General features: G+C 31.4%; 1 pseudogene; it reads left to right on the plus strand.

Annotated features, from left to right (window-relative positions):
* The first annotated feature begins 17,366 nt into the window (after positions 1–17,366).
* On the plus strand, positions 17,367–19,557 carry LOC133174580 (toll-like receptor 4; annotated as a pseudogene).
* The last annotated feature ends 4,181 nt before the right edge of the window (positions 19,558–23,738 follow it).

Raw genomic sequence — 23,738 nt, forward strand, 5'->3', positions numbered from 1 at the left:
TCATTGTAAAGACGTCAATGAGTCTTAGGCTAGAAGAAGCAATCCACTACGACGTCATCACGTGACGTCTATAAATAGAAAAATTGCCTTAATGAAAAAGTGGAAAGTTCAACACTACCCCGGAGCTAATTCATTTCTTTTAGTGAAAATAATTATGTAAAAACATCACTGGGCCATGAAAAGTGCTGCAAGAATCCTAATCTCCCGACACAGAAAAAAATATTCCAAAGTTTCACATGAAACCTTACCAAAACTTTTACATTTTATACATACGATCAAGGAATTGTTATCAATCCATGTTAACTACACGAGTCTAGCAGCACTTTCCAAGTACTATAGAATACAAGCTTTCGATACAATCAAAAATTTTGTTTCAAAGTATGCGGCGTAGTGTTGAACTTTTGCATCTTTGTTGTTATAGAACGACAGAGGAAAGGCTGATCGGGATTTCAAAGCATTTCCCGTGTTCATTATAAGAAAACATGATAAGAATATATAAGCGTACCTGATTCCTAATCTTTAATTCCTTATGAATCACACATAACATTCACGGTATATGCTTTAAAACTCCCATTTCATCTATTTGTTTACATGAATTCTCGTCACGTTTAATTTCACTCGGCAAATATTTGATCAATAGGTATGACGTCATGGGTTTGGTATTTAACCCCCGTGCTAAATACTTAGCTATTTATAAAACCCCAGGACGACAAGATTTAGTTTATATTATGTTTTGAATGATTCCATTCATTTCTTTGACCTGAAATTAAACTTTAAATATAGATATTAAGAAATCATTATTTCTAAAGTTCACGACATACAGCTTACTATGACGTCACATTGTAAAGGCAAGTAGGATATCTCTGGGTGTAGCCTTAACATACCCGCGTATCTGTAAATGGATTTAAGTCATATGGAACTTTTTTGGAGTTTTAGGATCGTAGAACTGAATTTTGAAATTTAAACATATTCATAGAGGGTCATAAATTTGAGATGGTCTTAAAATATCCTTGTCAACATTCCCTTGGTTGTACTTAGACGGTCAGTCTGACAGCTTAGCCTGGTATTAGGAAAGACAAACCCGGAAGTTCTTTAGATTTAATAAAGTATTATTAAGAGTTTTATCAAGATCTTAAGAGCTATGGAATGTCAATATTTGTTGTCCACAACGGTTTAATTTAAGTATCGGAGGTTACATGAAGTGCATGTTAAAGGAAATACGGAAACATATTCAATCAACATGTATGTCATCAATATATTTTATTTTAAGTATGCCTTACCAAAAGGATATTATTTAAAAAAAAATAATTTTTATTGTTTGTTTTTATTTATTTCATTTTTTTTTAAATCGATTAATCAATTTTGGTAAATAAATAATTAAGTAAATATTAATTAAGTTTGATATCGTTTATTTTGCTATTAGCTTGAAAACATTTACTGACTGAAATTTACTGAACGGATCAGGCTTTTAGAATGAAGTACTCTGAATTGTGTCTCCAATTTTTAGTATCAGTTAATTATGGCGAATGTTAATACAGATAGATTTGGAAAGGATGTCAACATCCTGAAACATTTGCAAGTGTAAAGAACTAAAGTAAATAAAGAATGAGGAAGGCATCTCTCACCGGGGATTTATTTTTCTTTGAAGAAATTTATTGCGAAATACATTTGAAAACTAGAATGAGTGACTGAGTTTTCTTCGGAAGTGTACCTGACAAGAAAATAATGTGAATTCCAATATATATCAAAGACAAAATCGGTAAGTCAAAATTCTCTTATGAAGGTGGAGGTGTATAAATATATTTCGACTACGAGTGATCTCTCTGAGCTAGAAGATTGTGAAAAAAAAAAAAATTCTCTAATTTATATGTGTATCAATTTTAGTATTCGGCCAAACATAAAAGAGCAACTTCCAGCATTGTGACCGGTTTAGAAAAACCACATTTGGGGTTTTATTGACAGAAAAGTAAGCATTTTTGCATGTTTTCCTCTCTACCATTGTGTGTGTAAGTGTTTGTGTGTGTTTTCATAAGGTCACTTAATTTTAATGTATTAGTCTTACAACATTTCCCTTGTTTTTGGATATAAATATGTATTAATATGATAACAAAAAAAAAAAAAAATAAAAATAATAATAATAATAATAATAAAACAAAACAAACATCACTATACATGTACGTCAATAAAAATTCATTTTATTTATGAAATATTTATTGTGACTTATTTGTGTTCACTATAATGCTAAAATGAATATATGACAATTAATTTAAGATACGTATTGGTTTTCAAAATGATATCATTAAACTTATCCTTTAAATAAATCCTTAAATGGTTCTAATATTCTGAACATTAAAGATGAATCGCTGTCATTCAGTCAACTAGAACATTACTGATATTTCACTGAATGGTAGACCTTTGCCATTGAATGAGTTTGCCAGTCCCTTCAATGACAATTCTTTGACTGAATGGTATAGGTAGATACTGTAAAATCGATCAGAAAATGATTTTTTTTTTAAAGTATTGTAATATAGATTAATCAGAAGTAATTTTGATAAGAAGATATAGAGACAACAAAATGTTTTCTATATAATGTATGTAATCAGTATGCGATTTTTGTTTAAAATCCAAAGAATTTTTAATTAAATCAATTCCTTTAAAAAATCGACCCTATCATAATGCAAATTACTAAAAAATTCTAAGACCTTAACAGAGTAAAAAATTATTTTTCATTTTGTATTTTTTCAGGCATAAAGATAATATGCAGAGTTCTGAATTTGGACCTGATATTTTTCCTTATAGAGGCAGTAACAAGGTACGTGTTTCCCTGTGGTAACCACTGCCATTGTACAACATCGCGAGGAAACGTTTTTGCTGATGGCAATGGTCTTCATTTGAATAAGGTGCCAAATTTTCCAAACAGTGTCGTTTGCATTTACTTTGCAAGGGAGAACTTTGAGAGTATACCCCAAAATATTCCAAAGAGCCAAATGTACCTAGATTATCTATATACAATTAGTAGATAATTCCTCGACTACTTTGGAATTTCAGTGTATTTTGGAACAAACTTCCATATTCAAATTCGTAAATTTCAATCAAACTCAAATCTTGAAGATCTAGATATTTCAAATAATAATGTTCTCACCATTGAGGTTATTTCCATCATATCTTATGATTTGAAAAGCTCACAGATAAAAACGTTAATTTTGAAAAGCTGCAGTGCACGTACGGGGTAACTCAAATTCTCAAAGTATATCATGTTGAATTTTAAAACATACTCTTCCAGAGGAATTGAACCTAGCGTCCAACAGAAAAAAATAGTCTTGAACTATGTGTTTTAGTTTCACTTCCCAAATCACTTCGTGTCCTAAATTTAGCAGAAAATAAGTTAAGCTTCAGACTTTACATCATGGAATTTGCTGGATTGCAAAGTCTGGGGATACTGAACGTAAGCTTCCAGTCCTCATTTCATCGAATGGAAATGACTGGTGACTTTTACAAAAACGGAATGACACAAAAGATTTCATATTGTTGACTTTAACTCTTCTGCATGAAGAAAAAATGAGAGTAACAATGATATCAACAATGACATATCTTTAGGGGGATCCATGTCTGATTATTTTAACGATCCCACAAAATCTTGAAATCATACAATATAAATGCCCCCTAATCTTCGGTAATTTTATTATCATGATATTCTGTATAAAATGTCGGTACCCACTACTCATAGGACCTTTCAACAAATTAACACACGTATATGCTCAAAGAAACGTCATATATGAGGCAATTGGACATATAACAGGTATTGAAAATGTTCGATATATTGATTTTTAGGTAACTTTTGTGGTGATATTTCAAAATCATTTTTGAAAAACTTTACGGGTGTTGAATTTTTGAATCTTGTTAACAATGCCCTCGGACAAGTATATAGATACAAATAGGGAATTACATCTAATTCTAACTCGAATGCCACCGCTAGATTTATCTTTCAACAGAATACACAGCCTTTCGGTCGATGTTTTCCAAAGGAACGACATGTTGGTATGCTTAACCATTAGTCATAATTATTTAAATGAATTTACAATTTAGATAAACTACATGAGAAATTTATCCCTATTAGACCTATCGTTTAATCGGTTAACTCATCTAGGTTATTCTGCACGGAAATCCCTGACTAGCAAAAAAGAAAGTTTTTAATCTGTTGGGCAACCAACTCAAGTGTTCTTGCGAAAATCTGGATTTGGTTAAGTGGATACATAACTCAGAAACTTTTAATGCTTTTTTTATGTTGGAGAACTACACTGGTGAATTTGAAAATATTAAAGAATATCCCTTGAAGGAGATTGGATATTTACTTCAGAAAATGGAGAAAAAAAAACTGTTCTTCTTATACTCGTATCATAGTATTGACGACGTCATTGATAATCGCTACATTAAAAAAACAACAGTGAGTCGAATCCTCTTTAGATATAGGTGGAAGCTCAGGTATATGTATTATGTCGCAGAAGAGAAGTATCATCGTCGGATCTTTGATGAAGATATTATCAGGAATATTACTTGTCGTTTTGTTTTCATTTCCAATGCAAATAAAGATTATAGAAGATTGTCTTTAATATCATCCGTAAACTAGAGAATGAATATGACTTAGGATTGTGCATTCATCATAGAGATTTTATCCATAGTACAGAAATCATGGACAATATTATAAATGACATTCACTATAGCAGACGAACTGTCTGTATTATGACGTCACACTTCCTAGATTCCTATTTGTGTATGTTTGGATTAAATACGACAAGAATGGAAGCCATTTATTCTCGAAACTGTAGAAATGTTTTGTTTCTTATAATCTTGAAGAAAAAAGACCATGAAAAATGTTCAACTATTTTTGATGGATCTTACTGAGAGTCAGTCCTACCTGGAATGCCCGGATGAAGACGCGGAAGAATACACAGCGTTAAGTTCTAGGCTTAGGGAAACATTGAAATCAAATGATTGTAATTTTTAGGGAAAAAATGGTTTATTTTACGAGGGTCATTCAAAAAGTTCGTGGACTTTTGTCATAACTTTTTTTATTTAAGGACGTTCGATCCTGAGCTTTTGAGCAGATTTTGCTCAGGACCTTTATTTCTAAAACTCTGCATCATTTTTTATGTTCTAACATTGAATCTGGATTCTACAATGCAAATTAAACTATATCCAATGAAAAAACCGCGATGAAATTCCATTAAAATAGGATTAAGCCAGGAACTATATTTTGTGGCGGAAGGTTTTTTAGAAGAAAATGATCAATTTTTCCCTTTTGAAATATATACAGTACTGTTAAGTTTAGATTACTATTTTTCCATGCTGGTTGCACATAGAGCTTTTTTTTTTTTTTTTTTTTTTTTTTTTTTTTTTTTTTTTGCAGTGAAATGTTTTATGCTGCCTCTGAAATATCTAATAAATTATTTCTTTTGAATTCTTTCATTATATTGTGACAAATATAGTTAATATATTCTGAAAGTCCAGGAAAAAAATTGAGCCAATTTTAACATAAAATTAACACTTTCTTAGTAATATCTAAAAATTTAGATCATAGACCCCCACTTTTGTTTTTCTTTCCTGAATATATAAGATAACTTTGATCAATCTGCTTAAATTCAGCAAAAGGTTAAGACTTTAAAATAATTTTCTTGCTTTTTAAATTTTTATTTCCAGAAAAATCACATTTTGTGAGTGCAGAAAGGTCAAATAATTCATTATGCGAAGCAATTTGAAACTTTTTCTTAATCACAATTTTAATGCGTCTTTTTTTTAAATAGACTAATAGTTTATTTTGTCCCATGATTTATTTGGATCAAAACTTTGGAGGGAAAACGTCGAAGATGTGATTTTTGATTAAGACACAAATATCAGTGCAAAAAGGTCAAATTAAATGTAATGTAGCGCCGAAAGAAGTATATTGACCCCCATTTTTTGTTTTGATTTTTAATTAAGCTACATGTGTAGAAACTAAAAATATACTTGACAAAAAAAGTTTAGGACTTTAAATATCAGGATCCAACCTCGTTAACGTCATTATTACAAACAGATTTATTACACATATTTAACAGCAGATTCAAATAATTTGAGTAAATCAATTGGAATTTATCTTGATATACATTTGTATATCAAAATTATCAAAGATTTGACAGCAAAATGGGTTCAAGGAGCAGGGTCAAAATTGAGTTATTTACTAACTTTACATTTTATAATGTTTATAGCCATACCTCCAATGAATGGTGCTTAAACAAAATAAAATTTAAATGTTTAAATTTAGTATTGTTTTATTACTTCAGATGCTTAAAGGTAATGTCATACATCGCTTCGTTTGAAAGATATGAATTTCTAAAGACAGATAGACTTGATTAAACAAAGCAAACAAGCATGACGTCGAAGGACGTCACGGAGCAGCGAGTACCTATAAAATTTTGCTTTGCATTCGGGAAACCTCTAAAACAAACTCTTAAAATGCTGGAGGAACTAGGAAATATATGTATATATATAATGAACTGTGGACTTGTATATAATGGAAAAGAAATTTTTTGTATGGTAGAGACTTTGAATCGGACGCATATATATTAAAAGTATTTTAGCGAAATGTCCTAAAGACAGTATAATAATGCATACTATTCTTAATTGTAACTCGTGTCCACTGTCTCCCTTATGCGTAGCTCTGATCCTTCAATGTAGGCTCCAGTCTTTGGCACCCTCTATTCACAACTCTTTTATTTATTTTAATAAAATATTTCGGGTTTCCAATGTTTCGGCATGAGCATCACTGAAGAGACATAATTTGTCGAAATCCGCATGTGGTTCATCAGAATTAGTATCGTATATGATTTACATCAAAGAGGGAAAGGATCGAAATCGATGCAATGATGCAGACAACAAAAATGGAAGATATTGATTCACCTGATAAACTGACAGACAGATAGACAGAGAGCCAGGAGTAATGTACGATTTACAAGATTTTTTTAATGAAATATGCGTTCTGATACACAAAAAATGACTGATTAAATGATTCAGTTGGTTTTGTTGTCGGGTCCATTTCATTCAGTTCAAACCTTTTCTTAAATCTAAAAAGTTAGTGTATACCGAACTTATTTTACAAACTTTTGAAATCTTTGATTATTAAATGACCATGAAAAAGATATGCAATATTCTAGTAAAACGATTTAAATCATAATTATGCCACTGAATCAATGAGCACAGGTAGAACCTTTCTGACATTTGAAAATACTATTTTTATTGTAACAATATGATTATTTAATCTGCAACAACATTCAAAGTATTCATATTCCAAAAGATGTTTTCGCTTTAAAGATTAACATTTGCTTCTGCAACAGCGAAAGGGAGATTTGTTTACACATATTTAATAACTGTTGTACTTCAACATAGTTTTCGTTTTCAAAAGCTTCCATCGCACGATTTTCTTTTTATCATTTTCATTTATTTTTTCATGATACTAGCGTATCTCTAGTTACTTGACCATTTTATTTCTATTTTCCCTCTAAGGTTAGATGTTTACTTAAGTACTGCAAAAAAGAAAATTTGGCACATGCGTGTTTAATACCTATGCAAGTTTCAAGCCATCAGCACAAAAAGACATCCCTTTTTTTCAAAATTATTTTGACGCAGATCTTTGGTTTTCTCTCTGAGAGTGAAGATATGCATAATACAATGTATTTTCGTTCACACTCGGTAAAACTACATATTCAAATGTGTCGACCATATACTAACCATGATAAAATTTTAAACATCTTATTGAACCTGTAATTGTAGAATGGAATAAAACGTACACTGAAATAAAAGGAATTTCAAGTATGCAACGTCGATTTTTTTTTTTTTTTTTTTTTACGGCAAGGTAAGGAAAAACAGCCTCTACGATACTGTGCCCAATGTTTTGAACGACATTCGCGGAAGTTCTATTTTTAGTAACCATGACACCATTGTTTGTCTAAAACAAACAAACAAACAAAAATAGAATAATTAATCTAAATGCAGTCTACGTGTGTACCAAGCCTTATTGGAATTTGATTTGATGCCTGTAATTCTGGTAAGAATACAGAAATATGATTTACATGCACACGTACATGTAAAATTCTTATGCGACTGTTATTTCTGAATTGTTAACAGGATTAAAACAATCAAATCAGAGAACAAACAATCAAAGAAAAATTATACAAGAAAATACCCTTTACACTAAATAATAATTTATCACATGTAATATATTGATTTTACAATAAATTTAGTTCATTGGTTTATGTTACACCAAATTAAACCAATTTGCTAATTATCTGTAAATAATTTAGTTTCGGCTGTAACGCGTAATTTGATTGGATAAAAAAAAAATAGACTATATCGTATTACCGGGGTTGCCTACGTCACAATGACTTACATCAAAAACGTATCAACCCGCTTGACGTTATATTTAAAATACGTATAATTTGAAGGCTTTTTTGAAGGAGAAATATGCTGATTTTTTTTACACTTAATAATGAAAAATTAAAGTTAGCGTTTTTTTATAAACCGCTTAGTTATTAAATTCATTCCTTAATTAATTCTTATTTGTTTCCGTATGTTTTAATAGAAATTACATGTATATCATGTGTTAATTGAGTTGAATGGCTTATTTTTTTTTTGGGCCAGACTTAGCTAAAAATAGATTTTACGATTTATATTTAATCTTTGCCTAGTAGTATACTTTTGTTTATGTTATTTTCATTGACTTGCCGAATTTATTCTCTTTATTAATGAAAAAACACTTTCACTATTTCAAATTATTTTTTGTAAGCGTTTTTACAGAAATCATGCATAAAACCCGAGTGACTACCTTAGATTTGTTTAAAATTAAATCGAAAAAATTATTAGCATATTTCTTAAAACAAGTACATGTACATTGGAAGTCCGAAGATCGGACTTCATATAAGTGTTTTTCTTTACCAGCATCGCCAGTGATGAATGAAATTGATGCCCCAAAATATGCGTGGTCTTTCTGCTAGTCATACCCAATGGCGATTTGACACTTACTTACACATGTACATCATGTATCATGCTTTCAATTGGCAAGAAAACACATTTCTTACTTGTATTTTGTTTTCTTAAAACAGACTCAAAAACAAAGGATAAATAAATCACAATTTTCGATATTTTCAAACATGTTACATGTAGGTCCTTCTTTAAATACTGAATTCGACTACGGAATGTTCCATCTACCTGATTTATACATAGGGTTAACAGCGGATGTGACCGTTCGACCGGGGATGCTTACTCCTCCTAGGCACCAGATCCACCTCATGAATTGCCGGGGGATCGCGTTTTATGCTTTATTCACCGATTTATATTGTATATATACCATGTGCAAAAGATGAAAGTAATTATTGATAAATGCACATTTTTTTCTTAAAAGATTTAAGATTATTCAAATCTAAACTCTCAATGATTTGAATATAAAGGAATATTAATGAAAAATAATGAAAGCAAACAGCACACATATTGAATAGAAATAGATACTTTAGGAATCAATTATTATAGAAGTCTCCTTATTCTAAAAATTAAAAGACTTGATCTCTGATATTTCTTTTAAAATGCATTCAGGTTAGTCAAGTACACAATTCAAAAAAAAAAATGACAAATTTTTGTAAGCCTGGATTTTAGTGTAAATAACATTAAAACTCTTGATTCAAAAAGCCAGATCACATTGCGGATTTGCGGATCTTCAGGTCAAAAGAGACCCAAAGCGCCGAGTTCGATATGATGATCTGTGTCTGTCAACAAAACGAGACTTAATCATATACCCCTCCGTTATAAAGCATGATAAAATAACGAAATTTTGGGGTCGATTATGTAACGTAAAACTCATTGTGTTTTAATACGCAAGATAAAAAGTGCACCGCTTACTACGTCATCAGCATCAGAGAGCGATGAAATTTACAATGTGATGATCGGAAACTCGGATCTCACTGTCAAATCGAAAATGAAATTAAATGATACGAAGATTAATACTTACCTAGGATAATTCAAGTTAATCCGACTCGAGGCTAGGTTATGAGTTAAGTCTTGTTATGGAAATGTATAGAATAAATGCAAGATAGATAACTCAAACGATCTTGTTTTAATTTCGGCTTTCGGTTAATGTCGTCAGTTTCCGCAACTCCAGTTGGTTCAAGGCAGTATTGTTTGATTGATCAATCAAATTATAATCGTTTACATTGAATAGTTATGCATTTCTAGTCAAAAGCTTCCAAACGCAATATTGTCTGTTGATTTATTCTATCGAAATAACTTTTTTTTAACATTTTCTATTCTTCTGTATTTTCCTTTGGATAACGTAGTATGCTTATTTCTTAACAACTCATTCTATCGTAAATGCACCAAACCTTTCATTCGGATAGTTCCATTTAAACAATCAATACATTTATTCGATGTGAGAAGGAAAACAGTGGAAAAAAAATAATTAATACTTTTTAATTACATTTCCTGTTTTAGAATCATTAAAAAATGAAATTGCTGAAAATCGGGCCACGAGAAACATGATTGTGATCTAACTTGGTCTGAAATCGTCGATGCCGAATCTCAAGGCAGATCACGAATCACCCTAAATATGTCTACGTTTTTCGATGTTCCAGCAAATATCGATATATCGATATTAACCTATTATATGTATGTAAAAATGATGGTAAGGCAAAATGCAAATGTATTAAAAATATTATAAGTATAAAAAGAGACAGAAAATATGTACAGAGACAGTATATTTAGAACCTCACAATACAAACTTTTGTACGGTATTGAATGAATTGAATCCTTCAAAGCAAATGAACAAAATACATTTTATGTGCTCAAATATATCTGCAAAGTGCACTATACATTTTATTTAATTAATAAACAGTATAACCCTTTTAAAGGGACCTTGACACAGTTGCATTCCCTTTTTTGTGAACAAATTTAAATTTCTATTTTTATTCAAAAAATAACCCCATTTTAATAAATTGAACTTACATGAAAAAATTCTTAAAATTTAAAGACAAAAACAACATTCTTCAAGACATCATTTCAAACACCTATGTTTCTAAACACGAGAACGACCTCCGTTATTGTTAATGTTTACGTTTTACCGGGTGTGTTCAATCTGTTTACTCTTCATATATCACTGAGCACGGACTGGCAACACTGGTGAGCTGGTATTGCTTTCTCACCTTTCTGAATTTTCTTGTTTATAATTTTAATGGTTTTTATTAACATACAACAAAATTTTCCACTTTTCTGAAATATTAGGGATAAAATTTACTTCGTGAAAGTGCAATGATGGGTGTCAATCAAACGAGTCCAGAAATTCGTAGTTTTAATAATTTCCAGATAAAACAAGTTTTTATACACACACTTATAATTATTTTGTGTGAAATACTCTAGGAATATATGAGCCATTATATTTTACTGACAATTTTAGAAAATATTAACGTCAAATCTGTGTCCATGCCCCTTTAATTCACCTTACTATGACAGGTTAAACAATGGATGAACATTTAGTCATTGTCCTCTTCAGTAGGCTTTCTTTATCATGGAACGCCCTTGTGTATACGATTTCCTTCCGGGTTTGTTATTTTAAAATTAAACATTGAGTGGTGTCAGTAGCAATAACCCCCCTCCCCCCCCCCCCCCCCCGCCCTTACTTCATAGTCTAGATATATTCACCATAGTGTGAACAATTTTATGTTCAGAAGACTATTTACCAGTTTTGAATTCATTTGTTGAAATATCATATATATTATATATAAACTACACCATGCTGCCTTAGAAATATTTACTGAACATTGTGCATGCTAAAGGTTTAACTTGCACTGGTTTTTCGCAGAAAAAGTGTACTATTTACTCAAACAAATGATTAACCTTAAATTCTATTAGAATGAATGTGGCGATATTATATTGGCATGGCTGTTATGAATAAATTGCAAATCAAATACGATATGAGCAATGGGCCGCCAACAACAAGCATGCCCTGAAACATATGCATATACATGTACAACATTGACATTCAACATTAAAGCTACTCATACAACCATGTAGCTAGAAGGTCATGATCAAAAGTCAAAGTTGATATTATGTTTGTTTGTTTGTTTATTTGTATGTTTTTTAACGTCCCTCTCGAGAATTTTTCACTCATATGGAGACGCCACCACTTGCCGGTGGAGAGCTGCAAATTTTGTCCTATACTCGGCACTTACGGTCATTGAGCAATGAGCGATCTTTTTCGTGCCAGCACCTACTGCGACACGGGACCTCGGTTTATACGGTCTCATTCGAAGGACCGGTCTCCACGTCCCACAGTGGGATTCGAACCCGCGACGTAAGGATCAACTCCTTACTCCGCGGCTCTAGAGCAGACGCTCTAACCACTGCGCCACGCGGGCGATTTGATATTTTGAGTCAAAGTTCAAACAACATCAGAGCTGAAAGTTTAGTATGTAGAAAGCATTGATCTTGGGAGGTACAGAGGTCAAAGCTCTTACATATGCCCAGGTTCACCTTCTTCAATTATGCCAACTTCGTGCCACATTCCTGTGGGATGTAACAGCTGTACCATTTCCCGAAACGCCGAAGCTCTGCACAACAACTTCTAATAGGAAGAAAAAGCAAGGCAAACATATCCATGGATTGTGTGCCGGGTAATTTTATTTTTAACTAATTCTGACACAAAATGAACTTGAAGTTTGTACCAACCTCATCCAAAGATTCTTAAAATGAAAAGAGGCAAAAGTAGCTGACTCAGGGGGAAATAAGTCTATTCGTTAACGTAACTTGATAGGCGGATCTAAATATTCTATTATATTGTAAATTAACCCTTTTTTCGTCAAAGCCTCCAATTAAATGGAATTGAATATTATCTGGAAAAGTGTATCTCAAACAAATTGTCAACTTCAAATTCTATAAGAATAAGCCTGGCAATATTATGGGCACGGCTATTATGAATAAATTGCAAATCAAATGCAAATACAATGTGTGCAAGGAGCCAACAACACAAGGGTGCCCCAAACAGATACATATATACATAGTAACTTTTACATTCAAAATTAAATCTACTCATACAACTATGTAGCTAGGAGGTCCTATAAGCAATATGCATTGATTAGGTGCAAGAAATATTTTGTATTCAGATTAACATAAAACTGAAGACCTAACAAATGATATGAAACAAGATAAACGAAATACGACCCAACTCTAGGTTATATTTATGGAAAAAGTCATTATAACGATTGTAGAATTTGCCTTTGGAAAAGCTGACTTTAAACGGGTACATTGTATATTGAAATTCTTGTTTCATATGAAACATGATAGACAAAATACGACCCAACGCTAGGTTATATTTATTAAAAAAAGTTCATTATAACGATTGTAAAATTTGCCTTTGGAAAAACTGACTTTGAACGGGTATGTTGAAATCCTTGTTTCATCAACTTATCCGTCAGTAACTTCCCTCAGTTTAAAATTGACCCCATTAAGAACATGCTCTTGCGTATCAGATCAGTTAGGAGACATAAACACCATATGCAGGTGATGTTTAAACATATGTGCATAAATGAGAGAAGCTGACGATGAAACAATCTAACTCTTACCGTTTGTCATACAGTTTATCCATTAAATTGCAGTTATCGTCTTTAGTCAATAAAACACCCCAAAATGAAACAGAGTATTGCAGACTCTGTAGTGTCTTTCATAATCAAGGCGACATATGAATAAAATCGTATTTTTAATTCATTTTTACCCATGTAAAATCATTTTTTCTTCTTGAATACATTGATAATAAAGAATCATCATCACTTCCTGAATACATTAAATAATAAAAAAAATCTAATAAAACTGTTTTGCCTTTTGATTGGCTAATGAACTGAAGTTTGAGATAGTTCAACGAGCATGAACGGGATAATAAAACAATTTTAAAACACTACGTTTCGTGACCTATATCAAATTCAAACTCAGAGAAATAAAACGTAAACCTGTAATGAGATGCATAAATTTCATTACAATGGGGAAAATATCTTCTGCTTTCTTACGCTGACGCGACTTTCGGTAAAATTCAGTTTGCGACAGTTAAATCAGCATTCACGTTCGGAAATTAAAAAAGAGAAGAAAGGTATTCCATAAATTAAGCATTCTGTTATCTTTATCAACAAGATTTTTTTTTTCAATTATAGAAAACGAGTTTCGTTCCGTTCTGCAAAATACATAATACCATTGTAGATTATTTCGGATTGAACGGATAAAAGATGATCAATATTAATTTCCCTCTGTATTCTCCCAAGATAATTTTGTTGTTGGTGAAGTTAGTAAGTTGTTGAAAACTAAAATTTCAGGTCTCCTCTCGAGTGCATTGTGAGAAAAAGATATTTCACTTCCTTGTAATTCCAGACACGAAAAGAATGTAGTCAAATATGATAAAAACCTTCCTTGTCATTAGAGCACATAACTTATCTCCGATTATTCATTAGTAGTTTTCTAAAATATTATATAATGTGACAACATCTTCAAAGCAGAGATATTCGTGTAGATATTGGTATTTTTATGAACGAAGCACCGATATCCGTGTAAATATTAGTATTTTTATGAACGAAGTGGAACCATTTGCGGGTGTTATCTCTTCCGTATCTTTGTTCATGTATTATTATTTTTTTGTTGTTGTTGCAATTAATATGCAGATAGATAAATAAAAAAAAATATAAATAGATGCAAAATGACTGTTAGAATAAATGGTGCATTTAAAGATTAAGATATTTTCCAAAATATCTTCTATAGAACTTTAGACTTTGTCGATTAAAAATGGCATCTGCCTAACAGGTCTATTCTTGATATTTGATGTTTAATTCGACGTAATTATTTTTCGTACAAAGTCACTCATTCCTTCTTTATATGGGGTTTCGTTTTGAAATAAATAATATAACAGCAGGGATGTCACTAAAGATTAGATTTATTGAAAACGATATAATTTTTGCAATGTATGATATTATCTTTAAGCTCCCCTTACTTTCATTCCACTCCGCGTAAAATTAAAATCACAGAGAGATTTGTATTTTGCAGAACGGAATAGAATCGACAAATGACATGCTGTCATGCGACAACTTCTTTTGCTAGGCTGACTTGCCTTATATATATATATATATATATATATATATATATATATATATATATATATATATATATATATATATATATATATATATATATGGAAATTTCTTTAACACTCTACCCAAGTCCTTGTCTGTGAATTTAGATAACATGTTATAAGTATCAGTTTCAGAAGTAAGGAGAAAATTTAATAATGTACATAACTGTATATGTCATTGCAGTTGACAACCCAGAAAGGGTGACAATTAAACTAATGTAACTAGAGCATTAAAATTGAAGATCTTCTTGCCTCTAAGGTTTAACTAAACTTGACGTTTAAATGTGTTATTTTTTAAGGTATATATTTTAATAGAATACTGTTAATACTTAATCCCAATTCCACTACCTTTTGAATGTTTTTTTTTTTTTTTTTTTTTTTTTTTTTTGCATTTTCTTTTCATTCGAAAAAATTCAAATGCCATTCAAACATCTAGTATCAATAAGGAGGGGCTGAGAACAATTTTGTGTTAATTTTTTATGACATATTTATGCAGACTGAATGTAAATGATACAGTAAAGGGTGGATATGAAATTGAATTGATTAGGATAATTAAGACCTCTCTCAGAAAGTACGTGACTAGAAAAAGTGAGTAAATAATTTAAAAACGTCCGCAACTCAAACATTTAAACAGCGATTGAAGTGTGTAAAAATTTTGGAGCCATACATGTCGTTGCTGGGAGAACTGGAAAACTGGAGGAAACCAAACGTTCCATAGTTAACATCAAGTTATACCTCTGTCTGAAAAAAAAAACTATATTTCTAAACAATCTTGAAGCAAAACTTAGGAGGAATAAATGAATGAAAAGTAATTTTCAAATCTAATAGTTCTGCCACTTTTCCCTTTTGTGAGTATCATATGGGGTGGAAAAGATTGATTGATTGTATGTTGTTTTACGTTCCGTTCGAGAATTTTTCACTCATATGGAGACCTCACCATATACCGGTGAAGGGCTTCAAATTGTGACCTTTACTCGGCACTCAGGGAGACTGAGCAGTAAGGGTTCTTTATCGTGCCAACGCCTTCCGTAAGATGGGGCTTCGGTTTTTAAGCTCTCATCCGAAGGACCCGTAACTTTCACTTTAAAGCGCCAAGCGCTTGGCGAAGGAACAGTTATAACCTATTTTTTATCGACTTAGGTCAGGTGATTTTAACACACGACCTTCCGATTACGGGTGGAAAAGAAGTCATTTATGGAAAAAATGTGTTTTGAGTTTTGCCAAATGTCTTACTAAATGAATGAAGATTGATGAATAGCAGGCAAAAAACAGGTTCAATCAAATTTAACTATACATTTTAGATAGGTGTAAGTATTTTTTTTTCGGTTTACACACTTTTCACTTCTACTCATCAACTTAAAAATGCATCTCTATACAGGACCTTGCCAATTTAACAATGCACTCAACAACTTTCTGCAGTCTTACGGATCGTATATCAGCCAACCTGCCAGTCTAAAAATGACTGATACTATCTGTACATCATAGTCCTAGACAGGAATGGCCCATGTCCAACACTATCTAAAATATTTAAGTCTCAATTTCGAATTTTCCTGCCCTTATACAAAATGTTCATAACAGCTCGATGCAGAAACTCTTCAGCGAGAATGTCGTTTTTGACTTCGTATTAGCACCTTGATCATTCATGTTTAGTGAGAGACAGAACTCTTAACTTAAAGCACAAATTTTTGCCAAATGAAGTCATCCAAATTGGGAGTCCTACAATATATCGTGAAAATAAAAATGCCAAAAACTTGATTTTTTTTTCTTCCGGAACAGAAAAAAAAAACTAATTATAACGAATATCTTTTTAAAGATATGAATGCCCTTGACGTATATTTTACATTATATGTAACGATATATAGTTGTAAAATATTAAAAAATAACCGGAGAACATGATACATTTTCATTTTTATTAATATTTAGATGGAAATTTTATCATAAGAGTTGGTTTGGCTTCATTCGAATAGTGTGCTAAAAAACAAAATTTGTCCGGGACCTTACTTCATCGAATTTCTTTTGACATGTTTTAATGCTAAGACAAAAAAATAATCGTTATTTAATTAATAATAAAGTAAAATACCTGTATCTTTGACAAGTACATAAAGAAAAGGGAAAAAAAAGTAAATTCATTGTTACAAAACATTCTCATATGTTTGTATGAAAAACAGTTTCAAATTTTATGCTTTCAGTCATGGCTACATTAGGAGAAAAGCTCGTGGTTTTGATTCCCATCTTTAAATTTTTGGATACAGGAACCGGATGTGGATACCCTCCCAGTAATCCCTGCACATTTAGAACTCACAAAGGAAACGTTTTTGCTGATTGTTCGCGTCGTGAACTTAATATGACACCAGATTTTCCAATTAATGTTATTGGCATCAACTTTGCAAATAATACGTTTTTAAATATACCTCAAAACCTTCCAAAGAGCCTAATGTACTTAGATATGTCTCATAACTATTTACAATCATTAAATAATTCCTCTGTGGCAAGATATAGAGAACTTCGGAACTTAAGTGTTTCATGGAATAAACTTGTCAACACTCAGATTGGTACATTTCTAAATAATTCTTATCTTGAAAATCTTGACATATCAAACAATAATATGCTTACCATTGAAGCCATTTCAAATATATCATCTGATTTGAAAGACTCACAAATAAAAACGTTAAACTTTGAAAAACTTCAATGCACCTATAGGGTCAGTCAGGATCTTAAAATATATCATGTTGCATTTTTGAAAACCACGAATCTACTGGAACTGAACTTAGCGTCAAACAGGATCAATAGCCTTGAAATAGGTGTTTTAGTTTCACTTCCAAAATCACTTCGAGTCCTTAATTTGGCAGATAATGTGTTAGGTTTTGGTCTCTACATCATAGAATTTGCTGTTCTACAAAGCTTGGAGATACTGAACGTAAGCTATCAGTCCTCTTTTCATCAGGTGGGAATGATTGGCGACTTTTTTGAGAAATGCAATGACACCAGGAAAATTAAAGGGGTCCAACTAGGTTCTCCTGCGTTAGGAAACAACAAGAACAATGCTATAAAAATGAGGAATCTTTTGACATATCCATTTCTGAATTTCTTGATCATCCTGAGAACTACACCATCTACTTTCCTCCTAATTTACGAACACTTTATTACCATGATAATTTGTATAAAATGTCCATCCCCAAAGTCCCGATGGGACCGTTAAACAAATTAACACACATATATGCGCAGAGAAATATTATCTATGAGATTATTGGACCACTTACTGGGATTCAAAATGTTCGATATATTGACTTTTCTGATAACTTTTGCGGTAATATTTCAAAATTATTTTTGAAACCCTTTACCGGTATCGAGTTTTTGAATCTTTCCAATATTGCTCTAGGACAAGTTTTTGAAAAAGATAAGAATGGAGAAATGTTTTTATATCAAACTCGACTGAAGCCTCTAGATTTATCTTTCAACAGAATATATAGACTTTCAGATCTTGCTTGAGAAATCTGTCTGTACTAGATCTATCTTTCAATCAGTTAACCTTTGTCGAATCATCTGTTATTGAAGCCTTGAATACCATAGCGAAAAATAAAGAAGTTCATGTTAGTTTGTTGGGTAACCCACGCAAGTGCTCTTGCGAAAATTTCGAATTTGTTAAGTGGCTACATTATTCAAAGACATTGGAGTTTTTGATGTTGGAGAATTACACATGTGAATTCGAACAATTTAAAGAATATCCGTTGACTGAAATTGAGAATTTACTTCAGAAAATGGAGAAAAAGTGTTCTTCGTATATACTCATTATAGTAGTGATGACGTCATTGATAATCATTGCTTTAACAGCAACAGTGAATCGCATCGTATTTAGATATAGATGGAAACTTAGATATATGTATTATGTCGCAAAAGAAAAATATCACCGTCACGGTATTGAAGATGATGGTAACAATCAAGGCTTTTACCGCTTTGATGCCTTCATTTCCTATGCTGACCAAGATGGAAAATTTGTCGTTAAACTTGTGAATAAGATTGAAAATGAATATAACTCAAGACTGTGTATTCATCATAGAGATTTTATTCCAGGTACAGGAATAATGGACAATATCACAAATGCCATTCATTGTAGCAGACGAACTATTTGCATCATGACGTCACATTTTTAGACTCATATTGGTGCATATTTGAATTAAACATGGCAAGAATGGAATCCATTTATTCTCGTAACGGAGGAAACGTTTTGTTTCTAATAATCTTAGAGAAGAAGACAATGAAAAACCTCCCTTTATATTTGATTGATCTTATTAAAGAGTCAGTCATACTTGGAATACAAGACTGAAGAGAGAGCTGGAGATTGCACTGTCTTTGTGTCTAGACTTGGTGAAATATTAAAATAGAACAAATATGAATTTTAGAAAAGGAATTATCGGCTAGAACTCTATAAGTAATAGCCAGGACTGTCATTTTAGTTCTAAAAATTATTTTGAATTAAGAAAATAAGATTTTATATAATTTATGTATATGTATATGAACAGAAATAAAAATGAAAGGTTTCAGAAGCATTTTAGACCAAGAAGGATTAATTGCAATGTTTTCTCTAGTTCATTAGATAAGCAAAATTTTAGTCAAATATGTAAAAGTCAATCAAATTATACATGCAATAGATCCCATTAGCTTAAGATAACCGGAATCTTGGTCCCCTAGCCCTTCAGATTTTCCTCTCTATTCATGGAAAAAAATCCATGCTGTGGCTCTGTTGTAGCCCCAGTGACAATTTGCATGAATTCATTTAAAATGACCAATTGCAAACAGGGCAAAACACAGACTCATGGAATCACAATAGTTGGAAACAGGTTCCTAGGAGGGTGAGCATCCCTTGTCAACCGGTCACACCTTGAGTGAGTCCTATTTATTGTTCTGGTAGACGGAGGAAACCATAGTCAAAATTAATATATAAAGATTGACCTAACAATAACTATGAAACATGTCGAACAATATACTACAAAAGGAGAAGTTGTATTTGCCATCAAGGATATTATAACGACCGTATAATTTGCAAAATGCCGACTATTAACTAAGATGTTGAAATGACTGTATGATCAAATTATTTGTCAGTAGCCTGCTTGGTTTAAAAATTGATCATATTCAGATCTAAACCATGTTCCTGCGTATCAAATAAGTTCTGGAAACATAAAAACTGTGCAGGTAAAAGTGGAATAGCATAATAAGAAAAGTTGAGGGCGCAAAAGCTTAAGTCAACCACTTTGTGATACAGTTTACTTGTGTTAAACAAGGATTTTTTCAACTTGAATGCACACACAATGGGGATACCTCAATATTAATTTGACAAACATGGTTCTACTGCTATAGAGAAGATTTTTTTTATTTCTGTTCCTATATACATGCAATATGTGAAATTCGATTCATGATTTTAGTCTTGCCCTAACCTTAGGGGTCATATTTTAGAAAGAAAAATTTCAACATCATTGGAATTGTTGCATTTCCGTATGATTAAGTGTGGCCCTGGTTATCTTGAAAAGATATTTTTTGAATTTTCTGTGCATTTTCATCAAATGTTCTCACATTACTAAAATTCATGAAGTAAGGTGGGTAAGTATCATTCTTAGAGCGGGTATGCCCCTTCTCTTATTGTTCTGATAAAACTTAGTCTTTTTATAGTTCAGATTTTTTTTCGTCGAAGTTATAGTTATATCACATCTAAATACTCAATAATTTATTAAATTGTTCTTTAAATCTGATAGATTTGAGCAATGGCAATTCTTTAACTCTAACTGCTCCATTACTTCCATTCCACATTTACATTTAAAACAAATCTTTTGGAAAAAAAAAAAAAAAAAAAAAAAAAAAAAAACAGAAATGAGCATATACATTCTACTCTCAGTTACAAATGTTTACTTCCTTTTTAACCGAATAAGAGTTTCATAACAAGATTAGTTTATACCACTGAAACAACATAGGGAAGTTTATATATTTTACATTAAGACAACTGATTTACAGATTTGTTTTTCAACAAACTCAAGTGTTATCATCCTGCTTTGTATTTTTTTTAAATTTGTTTGAAACAATTTTACTCCGTTTTTTCTTTTTCATTTTAATCCCTTATCAAAATGTCTGCTGTGTGGGGTATGTTGATTTCATTGTTACTCGGAGTTGCTTACTGTTATGGTATATTACTTTGATGTTGTTGTTGTTTTCATGTTATTATTTGTTTTACGAGGAGAGTTTCATTATTTTTACACTACATTGTCCACAGATGCTGCCTTTTACCTAAACATGAAAAAACAGTTGTGACAAGTTGACAGGGGTTCTCACTTCTCCATTGTATTTGATTCTTTTTTTATGTTTTCAGAGGTCCGCGTTTGTTCTGCTCACAATTTCGAAATTGTTTTATTGAACTTTTTGAGCATGATTACTGTTTACATTTTATTGAAACGTCTATGAAGCTGAATACAATGTCAATATAAAGTTCGGTCTCTCATTTTTTTTTATTTCTGAAGGAAAAAAATGTGTGTAGTTAACATTCCATATAATCATAGTTTTATTGATCCAGGCAGAACCATGGATGTGACAATTATAGATAGTATAGTACATGCAGTTTGAAAAAAAGAAGTATTAATAAGTAGAAGTTATGAAACCCAACCCTACATACATGTTTTTAATAATGACGTCCAGAAAAAGTAACTTCATAGGAAATTTTTAGAGATATCAAAAAGCTTAACATGAATATTATAAATCACAAGTAGTATTGAAGTTAAAGATCCAATTTAACTTTAGAAACTGAGAGCAGAGCAAACACAAACCTTTGAAAGTACAATAGCTGGGATTAGGAGCAATGGAAAAGGAAGCATTTCCTGTCCGTGTCACAACCACTTTGTACTCTTTCTCTTGATCTGGTAAATGGATCAATATGCGGATAAAATCGTATGAATATAATGGCCTATCAATGTAATTTGATTTATTATGTACAAAATATTTAATTTAACATTTAAACTTGGAACAGCCTTTGCACTTGGAAAAAGGCTGTGTTTATTTTTTTTTTCAAATTAAAGCATAATTATTAAAGTGACTGATCAATATTTCCAAATCTTTATACAAATTTTAACATGCTACAAACAAATTATGTTTTTACTGTAATTTTCCAAAACAACGCATAAAAATCAAAACAGATAATCTATGTTTTTTTTTCTGTTTTAAGCATTTTGCCTTCAGGTATTGACAAATTAAAATCCAACAAAAAGCAAAATTTCATAAGATATTTATTGGTACGATTGTACAAAGGATATGCATTTTTCCAATATAAAAACGATCTTGCGTCACAAATTGAAATTTAAATATTTTGAGGAAATACTGTCAATACATATTAACAACAAAGGGAAACTTTTTATCTTGATGAAAGCATGGATCCACGTGGTAAATTTCCCTTATAAGCAAATCACTGTTACGGTATATGTTATTCGCAACAATACAAGCTTAACTTCTTTCTGATAGCAAGGGTACCCCCCCCCCCCCAAGAATACCTCTTTTACAGTATTCATTACTCCTAGAAAAAGCAAACATTACACTTTGAAAATAGCAGAACTCTACGAGGTAAATTTCCTCTCAAAATGACATTGTTACAGTTTATATACAGTAAATCAAAGTAAAAGCAACCATCTTGATGATAGCAAGACTTTACAGAGTAAATTTAACCCCAAAGAATATCGCTGATAAAGTTCACATTTTTCACAACAATTACAAATGAGATCTTAAGGAAAACTCTTTGGGGGTAGACGAAATGTTATATTTACAAAAGCAAATGCAAACTTCAGATCTTGGTGCTAGCAACACTTCATAATGTAAATTTACCCTCAAAGAGTATCAATGACACAGTATATATTATTGAGAGCAAAAGCAACATATCTTGATGCTGAGAAGACTCTACGGGGTAAATCCTCCTCTTCCTTCTCCACCCCCAAATAATATCATTGACAAAGTATACATTTTCAGAGAAAATACAAACTTAAGATCTTAAGAAAGACTGTGGTATTTTTTTTCTGAAAGAATATATCTGTTACAATATATTCTATTCACAGAAATAGCAGACTTAATAGTTTGATGATAAATGATACTGGTTTACTATTAACAATCTTCGTTCAGCCTAACTAAACATTTCTCGAGTTATTTGCATTCGTTTCTGGTCTATAATTCTATTGCGCGAGCGTGCGGACTTCTACAGAAGCCCATTTAGGACATATTAAAAAATAATTTTTTAATTCGATATAAGGAATTGTTGAATTTGTTATAACAAATTTAATTCGTTATAACAGTTTATTTGAATTCGTTATAACGAATTTAATCTGTTATAACAAATTTCTTGAATTCATTATAACAAATTGAAAATTTGGTTATAACGAATTAAATTCGTTTAAACAAATTCTAAAATTTGTTATAACAAATTAAATTCGTTTGAATGAATTCTAAAATTTGTTACAACGAATTAAATTCGTTTAATCAAATTCAACAATCAGGGCCTGTAGAAAAATATATATGAATTTGAAATAACGATTTGTCGAATTCG

This window comes from Saccostrea echinata, unplaced genomic scaffold (genome assembly GCF_033153115.1).
Source record: "Saccostrea echinata isolate AGI-Se365-2 ecotype Australia unplaced genomic scaffold, CSIRO_AGI_Sech_v1 ptg000058l, whole genome shotgun sequence".
NCBI classification, from domain to species: Eukaryota; Metazoa; Mollusca; class Bivalvia; order Ostreida; family Ostreidae; genus Saccostrea; species Saccostrea echinata.